Source organism: Pseudophryne corroboree, chromosome 2 (assembly GCF_028390025.1).
Source record: "Pseudophryne corroboree isolate aPseCor3 chromosome 2, aPseCor3.hap2, whole genome shotgun sequence".
Taxonomy (NCBI): Eukaryota; Metazoa; Chordata; class Amphibia; order Anura; family Myobatrachidae; genus Pseudophryne; species Pseudophryne corroboree.
Genome location: NC_086445.1, coordinates 752888457 through 752900330, shown reverse-complemented (window position 1 = coordinate 752900330; position 11874 = coordinate 752888457). Strand labels below are relative to the sequence as shown.

Here is an 11874-nt window from a genome sequence, read left to right as displayed (position 1 = left end):
GTGTTCAATCTGCAATCTAAATTGCAGTGTAAAAATAAAGCAGCCAGTATTTACCCTGCACAAAAACAAAATAACCCACCCAAATCTAACTCTCTCTGCACATGTTATATCTGCCCCCCCTGCAGTGCACATGGTTTTGCCCAACTGCTAAAAAATGTCCTGCTGCGATCAACTTGGAATTACCCCCATGGTTATTCAAGTTACCATTTTGTGACATCCACCCAAGACACATCTCCCCCCCCCCCCCCCCCCCCCACCCCCCCTCCCTCCTCCTACTCTCCTACATACAAGGACCAGTCATTGGTGCTTCTGGAGGGCTGCCAGTCATTGGAGCCTCTTTCTGCTGCGCCGGGGGTCACGCAGCAGTGCAGGAGGACCCAATAACTGGCATCACTCACCAGAGCACCGGTACCTGAGTGCTGGTAAGTATATCAGACACGCATAGCTGATCACACTGGCCAGGAACCTGCACACCTTTCTCTGTCAGCGAGCAGAGAAAAGTGTACAGGATCCGCAGTGAGCTCTGTGATTACGCTATCTGAAGATGGTGTAATTATTACAGGGCTCACTGCTGTGTGTGGGTTTTTTTAATTTTTTTATACTTGGTGATTTTGGCCATATCGCGTGGAAAATGTAGTCCGGTTACTGGAAAAAAAAGAGAATAAAATGGTTTGGTGCAGTTTTTCATGAACACTGCCCCAAAAGCCCTTTAATACATTCAGGTGATACTAAAATAATGTGCAAAGGGTGCGAAAACACACTTTTCCCCATTTATTTTAGTAAAAAAACAAAGTTAACAGATCTGCCCCTTAAGGGGGGTACTCAAGGAGCGATATTCTAAGCAATCTGACTAGATTGCTTAGAATTTAAGCATTATTGCTCCGTGTGTACCCCCTACAGCGATAGCGATGCGCAGCCCCACGCATCGCTATCGCTAGATTGGCCTGCATGCAGGCCAGTCTAGCGGGTCGCTCACTTCACCCGCTGGGTGAAATGAGCGGCCCCCTCGTCTCCCCCCGCACACTTAGCACAGATCGTGCTGTGCTGAACGGCGGGAGAGATGTGTGCTGAGTGGTTCGCTCAGCACACCTCTCCCGCATCGGACCGTCTATATGGGCCTTTAGTCTTAAAATAAACATTTTGGTCACTATTCAATTCGACGACAGTTGAATAGTGCCTGGAATTAGCACCCGGTGCTATTCAATTCAGCGCTTTGGCAAGTCTGAGAATGCCCATTCTCCCAGACTAAACAGGGTGTTTTGTTGGGAGAACGGGCCTTCTCAGACTAAAGTGCCCGGCGCGACGCTGTTTTCGCCTCGCAAAGGGCAGAAATCAGCATCGCGCTGGCACTTTTGTTGGATTTCTGCTCGCACCCCCCGGGGGGTGCGAGAAGGAATCTAGTCAAGTGTCACATGGTGCTGAATTGAATAGTGCCGGGATCTAACTCCTGGCGCTTTTCAACTGTCATTAAATTGAATCGTGCCATATGCATTCATCTTTATCACATTGGACAGGTAAACAAGGGAAAATAAGTCCTTTATGTCACACCATGCAGGTAGCATGATGCCTATTTATAGTAGTGGAATTATTACTGATCTAGGCATAGGACATTACTCGGAGGGGATTCAGACACTGGCTTTTGTAGTAGTGTATATACATTCAATAGTACACCTTTTTAAAAGCCATTCCTTAGAATGAGCTAAGCATAGAAGAATAACTTATTTTCTTACGTCCTAGAGGATGCTGGGGCCCACATTAGTACCATGTGGTATAGACTGGTCCACTAGGAGCCATTGGCACTTTAAGAGTTTAATAGTGTGGGCTGGCTTCTCCCTCCTGCCAGACTCCGTTTAGAAAATGTGCCCGGAGGAGCCGGTCACAGCTAGGGAAGCTCCTAGAGCTGCTTTAGTTTTATTTTTCTCTAAGAGTTAGTTAGGCACAGGTAGGCTGCTGGCAACAGCCTCTCTGCTTCGTGATACTTGGGGGGGGGGGGGGAGGGAGAGAGGGAGAGGGAAAGAGTAGTGTCTGCCCTGAGGGGTTTGAGCCACTATCCACGCTGACCAGACACTGAGCTCCTGAGGGTGATGATCATTAGCTGCCCCAGACGACCGCTGAATCCCGCAGCATGCCGCCACCCCCTAACAGAGCCAGAAGATTCCGGTGGCGAGGGGGAGGGGGGGAGAGAGAGAAACTGTGTCTGGCATTTTCCTGTGTGTGGGTGTTTTTCTCACATAGCCATGTCTAGGGACTCTGTGTCTTATGCTGCAGAGGACATTTCCTCTCAGGAGGAATCCATTCTGTGTACACAGGAATGTAATGTATTAAGGGAATGATCTCTCAGATCTTTACTAGGGTAGCTCATACTGAGACTCAAACTCGGGTATTAAAGAAGTCTTTAGCAGGTTACCCAAAAAAACGTGCACTTGCCCAGATTATGCAAGGTGACACGGATACCGACTCTGACACGGCAGACTGTGATGAGGATGTGCTGAGGGGGGAGGCATCCCTGGCAAAGGGGGTGCAGCTCATGATTGAGGCTATTAGAGATGTGTTAAACATTACTGACACACCACCTGAGCAGGTTGAGGAGGCTTACTTCACAGATAATAAGAGAGCCTCGCTAACCTTCCATGCGTCTAAAGAATTAAACACTTTATTTGAAAAATCCTGGGAGAACCCGGAGAAAAAATTCCAGATCCCCAAAAGGGTTTTGGTTGCCTTTCCTTTCCCTGAGGAGGATAGAAAAAATCCACTCATAGTTGATGCATCTGTTTCCAGACTGTCAAAGAAGGTGGTTTTACCTGTCCCTGGGTCTACCTTGTTAAAAGAACCAGCTGACCGTAAGATTGACACTACGCTCAAATCAATATACACTGCTTCAGCGGTGGCGTTGAGGCCCACTATTGCCTGTGCATGGATTTCTAAAGCTATAGTAAAGTGGTCAGGCACGTTACTTGAGGCTTTAGATACAATGGATAGAAGTGACATTGAATTATATTTACATAACATACAGTATTCTGCGGGGTTCATGGTGGAATCCATGAAGGACCTGGATACGCTGTCTGCAAGAGTATCTTCCATGTCGGTCTCAGCTCGCAGAGGTCTCTGGCTACGCCAATGGACGGCAGACGCGGCGTCCAGGAGAAGTGTGGAGAACCTACCCTAAACGGGTTAGGCTGTTTTTGGGGAAGCATTGGATGCATGGATTTCCACGGCAACCGCGGGTAAGTCTCCTTTCCTTCCCTCAGCTACGCCTTCTACGAAGAAACCCTTTTCTTCATCTGCACCGCAGTCCTTTCGGACCGCTAAGACAAAGTCCAAGCCTCCTACCACCTTCTTTAGAGGTGGTCGTGCAAAATCCAAAAAGCCTGCACCCGCAGGCTCCCAGGACCAGAAACTGGCTTCTGTTTCCTCGAAATCCTCAGCATGACTGTGGTCCGCGAAGCCTGGAAGATGGGCTGGTGGGTGTGAGGTTCAGACGTTTCAGCCACGCCTGGGTGTCTGCCGGCCTGGATCGCTGGGTGCAGTATATTGTGTCCCAGAGGTACAGACTGGAGTTTCAAGACCTTCCGCCGCACCGATTCTTCAAATCAGGCTTGCCAGTTTTGCTAGCAGACAGGGCTATCCTACAGGAAGCCATCCAAAAATTGGAAAAGTCACCGGTCATTGTCCCTGTTCTACCTCATATGCAAACCAAGGGGTATTATCCAAACCTTTTCGTGGTACCGAAACCGGATGGTTAGGTCAGACCGATTTTGACCTTGAAATCATTAAACCCTTATCTGAGGGAGTTCAAATTCAAAATGGAGTCTCTGAGAGCGGTGTTCTCGGGTCTGGAGGAGGGAGAGTTTCTGGTATCCCTGGATATCAAGGATGCGTACCTCCCACATTCCGATTTGGCCGCTGCATCAGGCTTATCTCAGATTTACACTGTTGGACTGTCACTATCTGTTCCAGGCGCTGCCATTCAGCCTTTCCACGGCACAGAGGGTATTCATCAAGGTGATGGCAGAGATGATGGTTCTGCTCCGCAGACAGGGGTTGAACATAATTCCATATCTTGACGACCTGCTGATAAAGGCATCGTCCAGGGAGAAGTTGTTACAGTCCACTGCTCTCACGACTCATCTACTCAGGGAGCACGGTTGGATCCTGAACCTTCCGAAGTAACATTTGGAGCCGATAAGGAGATTGTCGTTCCTGGGAATGATCCTTGACAGAGGTGCAGAGTGTGTTTCTACCAGAGGAGAAAGCGTTGGTGATACAAACAATGGTCCGGGATGTCCTGAAACCAACTCTGGTATCTGTTCATCAGTGCATTTGCCTTCTGGGGAAGATGGTTGCCTCTTACGAGGCTCTACAGTATGGAAGATTTCATGCTCTGTCCTTCCAACTGGATCTCCTAGACAAGTATTCCGGATCTCCCCTACACATGCACCAGAGAATACGTCTGTCACCGGAAGCAAGGATTTCACTCCTCTGGTGACTGCAAATGCCTCACCTTCTGGAGGGCCACAGGTTTGGGGTTCAGAACTAGATCCTTCTAACCACGGATGCAAGCCTCAGAGGTTGGGGCGCAGTCACCCAAGGGGGAACCTTCCAAGGAAGGTGGTCAAGTCAGGAATCCCTTCTTCCAATAAACATCCTGTAGCTAAGAGCCGTGTACAACGGTCTTCTACAAGCAGCACCACTTCTGCGAGATCGAGCCATTCAAGTGCAGTCGGACAATGTAACGACGACGGCCTACATAAACCGACAGGGCGGAACGAAGAGCAGAGCTGCAATGTCAAAGGTAACAAAATTCCTCCTCTGGGCAGAAAGGCGCACTGTCAGCAGTCTTCATTCTGGGAGTAGACCACTGGGAAGCGGACTTCCTCAGCAGGCACGATCTCCATCCAGGAGAATGGGGCCTCCACCCAGAGGTGTTCACAGAGGTGACCAGTCGGTGGGGCGTACCTCAAATAGACATGATGGCCTTGCGTCTCAACAAGAAACTTTGGAGGTAGTGTTCCAGGTCAAGAGACCCACAAGCAGTGGTGGTGGATGCCCTGGTAACACCGTGGGTGTTCAAGTCAGTGTATGTGTTCCCTCCACTTCTACTCATTCCAAGAATTCTGAAAGCTTATAAAAAGAACAAAAGTTCAGGTGATCCTCATTGCTCCGGACTGGCCAGGGAGGGCTTGGTACGCGGATCTGCTGGATCTATTGCTGGAAGATCCAAGGCCTATTCCTCTTTTGGAGGATCTTCTACAACAGGGGCCGTTCGCTTATCAAGACTTACGGCGGCTACGTTTGACGGCATGGAGGTTGAACGCCAGATATTAGCTCGGAAGGGGATTCCAAACAAGGTTATTCCTACCCTGATACAGGCTAGGAAAGAAGTTGCGTCTAAACTCTACCATCTCATTTGAAAAAAGTATGTGTCTTGGTGTGAAGCCAAGAAGTTTCCTGCGGTGGAGTTTCAACTTGGTCAGTTTCTCTTCTTCCTGCAAGTAGGTGTGGATATGGGCCTGCGTTTGGGATCCATAAAGGTCCAGATTTTGGCTTTATCCATTTTCTTCCAGAAACAATTGGCTGCCCTCTCTGAGTTTCAGACCTTTTTGAAAGGGGTTCTGCACATCCGGCCTCCCTTTGTGGCGCCGACGGCACCCTGGGATCTTAACTTGGTGTTGCAGTTCCTGCAGTCTGATTGGTTTGAGCCTTTACAGGAGGCTGAGGTCAGGTTTGTCACATGGGAGGCTATCACATTGTTGGCCTTAGCTTCTGCTCGATGTGTGTCGGAATTGGGGGGCTATGTACTGTAAAAGCCCCTACTTTAATCTTCTATTAAGATAGGGCTGAGCTCAGGACACGTCCGTAGCTCCTTCCAAAGGTTGTCGGCTTTTCATATCAACCAACCTATTTGTGGTGCCAGAAGCTTCAGACTCTGATTATATCAAAGTTTTTGGATGTTGTGAGGGCTTTGAAGACCTATGTGAAGAGGACTGCTCGTCACAGGAAATCGGACTCTGTCCTTTTATGATCCCTAGAAAATTGGGTGTCCTGCTTCTAAGCAGACTATTTCTCGCTGGATCAGGTTCTCTATTCAGCATGCATATTCTACGGCAGGATCGCTGCGTCCAAAATCTGTTACGGCCCACTCTACTCGTAAGGTGGGTTCTTCCTGGGCGGCTGCCCGGGGGGTGTCTCTGCTTTACAACTTTTGCAGAGCGGCTACTTTGTCAGTGTCGAACACGTTTGCCAAGTTCTACAAGTCGATACTTTGACCAAACTTTAGGTCCTCCGAGAACCTCCACGCTCTCCCTCCTGTTCTGGTAGCTTTGGTACATCCCCATCGTACTAATGTGGACCCCACCCTAGGACGTAAGAGAAAATAGGATCTTATTTACCTACCGGTAAATCCTTTTCTCGTAGTCCGTAGCGGATACTGGGCGCCCGCCCAGAGCTTCGTTATCCTGCAGTGGTTACTTGGTTCAGTACTGCTTTGTTCTTAGTTATGTACTGCAGTGTTACTTGGTTCAGTAATGTTGTTCAGCTGTTGCTGAGTTTTCAAGCTAGTTAGCTTGGTTTGCCTTGTTTGCGTGAACTGGTGTGAATCTCGCCACTATCTGTGTAAAATCCTTCTCTCGAAGTTGTCTGTTTCCTTGGGCCCAGTTTCTAGACTGGGTCTGGTAGGATGGGCATAGAGGGAGGAGCCAGCCCTCACTCTCAATCTTAGTGTTCATGGCTCCTAGTGGACCCGTCTATACCCCATGGTACTAATGTGGACCCCAGCATCCTCTACGGAAAAGGATTTACTGGTAGGTAATTTAAAATCCTATTTCTCTAACGTCCTAGTGGATGCTGGGGACTCCGTCAGGACCATGGGGAATAGCGGGCTCCGCAGGAGACAGGGCACATCTAAAAAAGCTTTTAGGTCACATGGTGTGTACTGGCTCCTCCCCCCATGACCCTCCTCCAAGCCTCAGTTAGGTTTTTGTGCCCGTCCGAGAAGGGTGCAATCTAGGTGGCTCTCTTAAAGAGCTGTTTAGAAAAGTTTTTTTTTAGGTTTCATTCAGTGATTCCTGCTGGCAACAGGATCACTGCAACGAGGGACTTAAGGGAGAGATCTCCAACTCACCTGCGTGCAGGATGGATTGGGATCTTAGGCTACTGGACACTGAGCTCCAGAGGGAGTCGGAACACAGGTCAGCCTGGGGTTCGTCCCGGAGCCGCGCCGCCGATCCCCCTTACAGACGCTGAAGAAGACGGCAGAACGGAGGTCCGGAAACAGGCGGCAGAAGACTTCACAGTCTTCATGAAGGTAGCGCACAGCACTGCAGCTGTGCGCCATTGTTGTCACACGGCTCACTGACCTAGTCACGGAGGGTGCAGGGCGCTGCTGGGGGCGCCCTGGGCAGCAATATAAGTACCTTATTGGCAAAATAAATACATCACATATAGCCATTAAGGCTATATATATGTATTTTAACCCAGGCCAGTTCTTAAAAACCGGGAGAAAAAACCCGCCGAAAAGGGGGCGGAGCTTATTCTCCTCAGCACACAGCGCCATTTTCCCTCACAGAAAGGCTGAGGGGAAGGCTCCCATGCTCTCCCCTGCACTGCACTACAGAAACAGGGTTAAAACAGAGAGGGGGGGCACTGATTTGGCGATATAAATATATATTAAATGCTATAAGGGAGGAACACTTTTATAAAGGTTGTCCCTGTATAATTATAGCATTTTGGTGTGTGCTGGCAAACTCTCCCTCTGTCTCCCCAAAGGGCTAGTGGGTCCTGTCCTCTATCAGAGCATTCCCTGTGTGGGTGCTGTATGTCGGTACGTGTGTGTCGACATGTATGAGAAAAATGTTGGTGAGGAGGCGGAGCAAATTGCCTGTAATGGTGATGTCACTCTCTAGGGAGTCGACACCGGAATGGATGGCTTACTTGTGGAAGTACGTGATCATGTCAACACGCTGCGAGCCGGTTGACGACATGAGACGACCGGCAAACAAATTAGTACCTGTCCAGGCGTCTCAGACACCGTCAGGGGCTTGTAAAAACGCCCATTTACCTCACGGACACTGACTCCAGTGTCGACGGTGAAGAAACAAACGTATTTTCCTTTAGGGCCACACGTTACATGTTAAGGGCAATGAAGGAGGTGTTACATATTTCTGATACTACAAGTACCACAAATAAGGGTATTTTGTAGGGTGTGAATAAACTACTTGTAGTTTTGCCTGAATCAGATAAATTAAATGAAGTGTGTGATGATACGTGGGGTTCCTCCGATAGAAAGTTATGGGCGGTATACCCTTTCCCGCCAGAAGTAAGGGCGAGTTGGGAAACGCACCTTAGGGTGGATAAGGCGCTCACACGCTTATAAAACAAGTGGCGTTACCGTCTCCAGATACGGCCGCCCTCAAGGAGCCAGCTGATAGGAAGCTGAAAAATAGCCTAAGAAGTATATACACACATACTGGTGTTATACTGCGACCAGCAATCGCCTCAGACTGGATGTGCAGCGCTGAGGGGGCTTGGTCGGATTTCCTGACTGAAAATTTTGATACCCTTGACAGGGACAAGATTTTATTGTCTATAGAGCATTTTAAGGATGCATTTCTATATATGCGTGATGCGCAGAGGGATATTTGCATTCTGGCATCAAGAGTAAATGTGATGTCCATATCTGCCAGACGAAGACACGACAGTGGTCAGGTGAGGCAGATTCCAGACGGCACATGGAAGTATTGCCGTATAAAGGGGCGGTCCATCGGACCTGGTGGCCATGGCAACAGCTGAAAAATCCACTTTTTGTTCCCCGAGTCACATCTCAGCAGAAAAGGACACAGTCTTTTCAGTCTCAGTCCTTTCGTCCCCATACGGGCAGGCGGGCAAAGGCCAGTCATATCTGCCCAGGGGTAGAGGAACGGGAAGAAGACTGCAGCAAGCAGCCCATTCCCAGGAACAGAAGCCCTTCACAGCTTCTGCCAAGTCCGCAGCATGACGCTGGGGCAGTACAAGCGGACTCAGGTGCGGTAGGGGGTCATCTCAAGAGTTTCAGCACGCAGTGGGCTCACTCGCAAGGGGACTCCTGGATCCTACATGTAGTATCCCAGGTGTACATTGGAAATTCGAGACGTCTCCTCCTCACAAGTTCCGGAAGTCTGTTTTACCAACGTCTACCTCCGACAGGGAGGCAGTATTGGAAACAATTCACAGGCTGTATTCCCAGCAGGTGATAATCAAAGTACCCATCCTACAACAAGGGAGGGGGTATTATTCCACACTATATTGTGGTACTGAAGCCAAACGGCTCGGTGAGATCTGAAATATTTGAACACTTACATACAAGCGTTCAAATCAAGATGGAGTCACTCAGAGCAGTGATAGCGAACCAGGAAGAAGGGGACGAGATGGTGTCACTGGATATCAGGGACATTTACCTACATGTCCAAATTTGCCCTTCTCACCAAGGGTACTTCAGGTTCGTGGTACAGAACTGTCACTATCAGTTCAGACGCTGCCATTTGGATTGTCCACGGCGCCCCGGGTCTTTACCAAGGTAATGGCCGAAATGATGATTCTTCTTAAAAGAAACTTGGACGCTTTCCTGATAAGGGCAAGGTCCAGAGAACAGTTGGAGGTCGGAGTAGCACTATCTTTAATAGTTCTACGACAGCACGAGTGGATTCTAAATATTCCAAAATCGTAGCTTTTCCGAGGACACGTCTACTGTTCCTAGGGATGATTCTGGACACAGTCCAGAAAAAGGTGTTTCTCCCAGAGGAGAAAGCCAGGGAGTTATCCGAGCTAATCGGGATCCTCCTAAAAACAGGAAAAGTGTCAATGCATCATTGCACAAGAGTCCTGGTAAAAATGGTGGCTTATTACGAAGCAATTCCATTCGGCAGATTTCACGCAAGAACTCTTCAGTGGGATCTGCTGGACAAATGGTCCGGATCGCATCTTCAGATGCATCAGCGGATAACCCTATATCCAAGGACAAGGGTGTCTCTCCTGTGGTGATTACAGAGTGCTCATCTTCTAGAGGGCCACAGATTCAGCATTCAGGAGTGGATGCTGGTGACCACGGAGGCCAGCCTGAGAGGCTGGGGAGCAGTCACACAGGGAAAAAATTTCCAGGAAAGTGTGATCAAGTCTGGAGAATTCTCTCCACATAGATGGAGCTAAGAGCAAAATTATAAGGCTCTAAACTTAGCAAGACCTCTGCTTCAAGGTCAGCCGGTATTGATCCAGTGGGATAACATCACGGCAGTCGCCCACGTAAACAGAAAGGGCGACACAAGAAGCTGGAGGGCAGTGAAAAAACTGCAAGGATTTTTCGCTAGGCGGAAAATCATGTGATAGCACTGTCAGCAGTGTTCTCTCCGGGAGTGGACGACTGGGAAGCAGACTTCCTCAGCAGGCATGACCTCCACCTGGGAGAGTGGGAACTTCATAGGGAAGTTTTTCCGCATGATTGTGAGCCATTGGCAAAGACCAAAGGTGGAAATGATGGCGTCCCGCCCGAACAAAAAACGGGACAGGTATTGCGCCAGGTCATGAGACCTTCAGGCGATAGCTGTGGATGTCCTAGTAACACCGTGGGTGTAACAGTCGGTGTATGTGTTCCCTCCTCTGCTTCTCATAACCAAGGTATTGAGAATGATAAGATATAGAGGAGTATGAACTATACTCGTGACTCCGGATTGGCCAAGAGGGACTTGGTACCCGGAACTTCAAGAGATGCTCACAGAGGACTAAGGGCCTGGGGAGCTAAGAAGGGACTTGCTTCAGCAGGTACCATGTCTATTCCAAGACTTACCGCGGCTGCGTTTGACGGCATGGCGGTTGAATGCCGGATCCTGAAGGAAAAAGGCATTCCATAAGAGGTCATACCTTCCCTGGTCAAAGCCAGGAAGGAGGTGACCGCACAACGTCATCACCACATGTGGTGAAAATATGTTGCGTGGGTGAGGCCAGGAAGGCCCCACGAAGAAAATTCAACTAGGTCGAATTCTACACTTCCTGAAAACAGGAGTGTTTTGAGCCTAAAATTGGGGTTCTTTAAGGTTTTAAGTTTCGGCCCTGTAGAATTTCTTCCGAAAAGAATTGACTTCAGTTCCTGAAGTCCAGATTGTCAAGGGAGTATTGCATATACACCCCTTTTTGTGCCTCTAGTGGCACCGTGGGATCTCAACATAGTGTTGGGATTCCTTAAAATCATATTGGTTTGAACCGCTCAAATCTGTGGATTTGAAATATATCACATGGAAAGTGAACAAGCTGTTGACCAATATCTCACATGGACAGTGACCATGCTGTTGGTCCTGGCCTCGGCCAGGCGATTGTCAGAATGGGCGGCTTTGTCTTACAAAAGCCCATATTTAAATTTCCATTCGGACAGGGCAGAACTGGGACTCGTCTCCAGTTTTCTTCCTAAGGGGGTGTCAGGTTTTTCACCTGAAACAACCTATTATGGTGCCTGCGGCTTCTAGGGACTTGGAGGACTCCAGGTTAATAGACGTTGTCAGGACCCTAAAAAAAAAAAAAAAAAAAAAAAAAAAAAAAAATATATATATATGTGTGTGTGTGTGTGTGTGTGTATATATATATATATATATATATATATATATATATATATATATATATATATATATATATATATATATATATATATATATATATATATATATATTTATATAATAGTTTAGGACGGCTGGAGTCAGAAAGTCTGACTTGCTGTTTATATTGTATGCACCCAACAAGATGGGTGCTCCTGCGTCTAAACAGACGATTGCACGTTGGATCTGTAGCACAATCCAACTTGCACATTCTGTGGCAGGCGTGCCACAGCCTAAATCTGTCAAGGCCCACTCCACTAGG

General features: G+C 48.4%; 1 protein-coding gene across 3 annotated transcripts in view; it reads left to right on the top strand.

Moving 5' to 3' along the window:
* Positions 1 to 11874, top strand: part of CSDE1 (cold shock domain containing E1) — a 281875-nt gene that overhangs the window by 39890 nt on the left and 230111 nt on the right. The gene's annotated exons all lie outside the window — the stretch shown is intronic.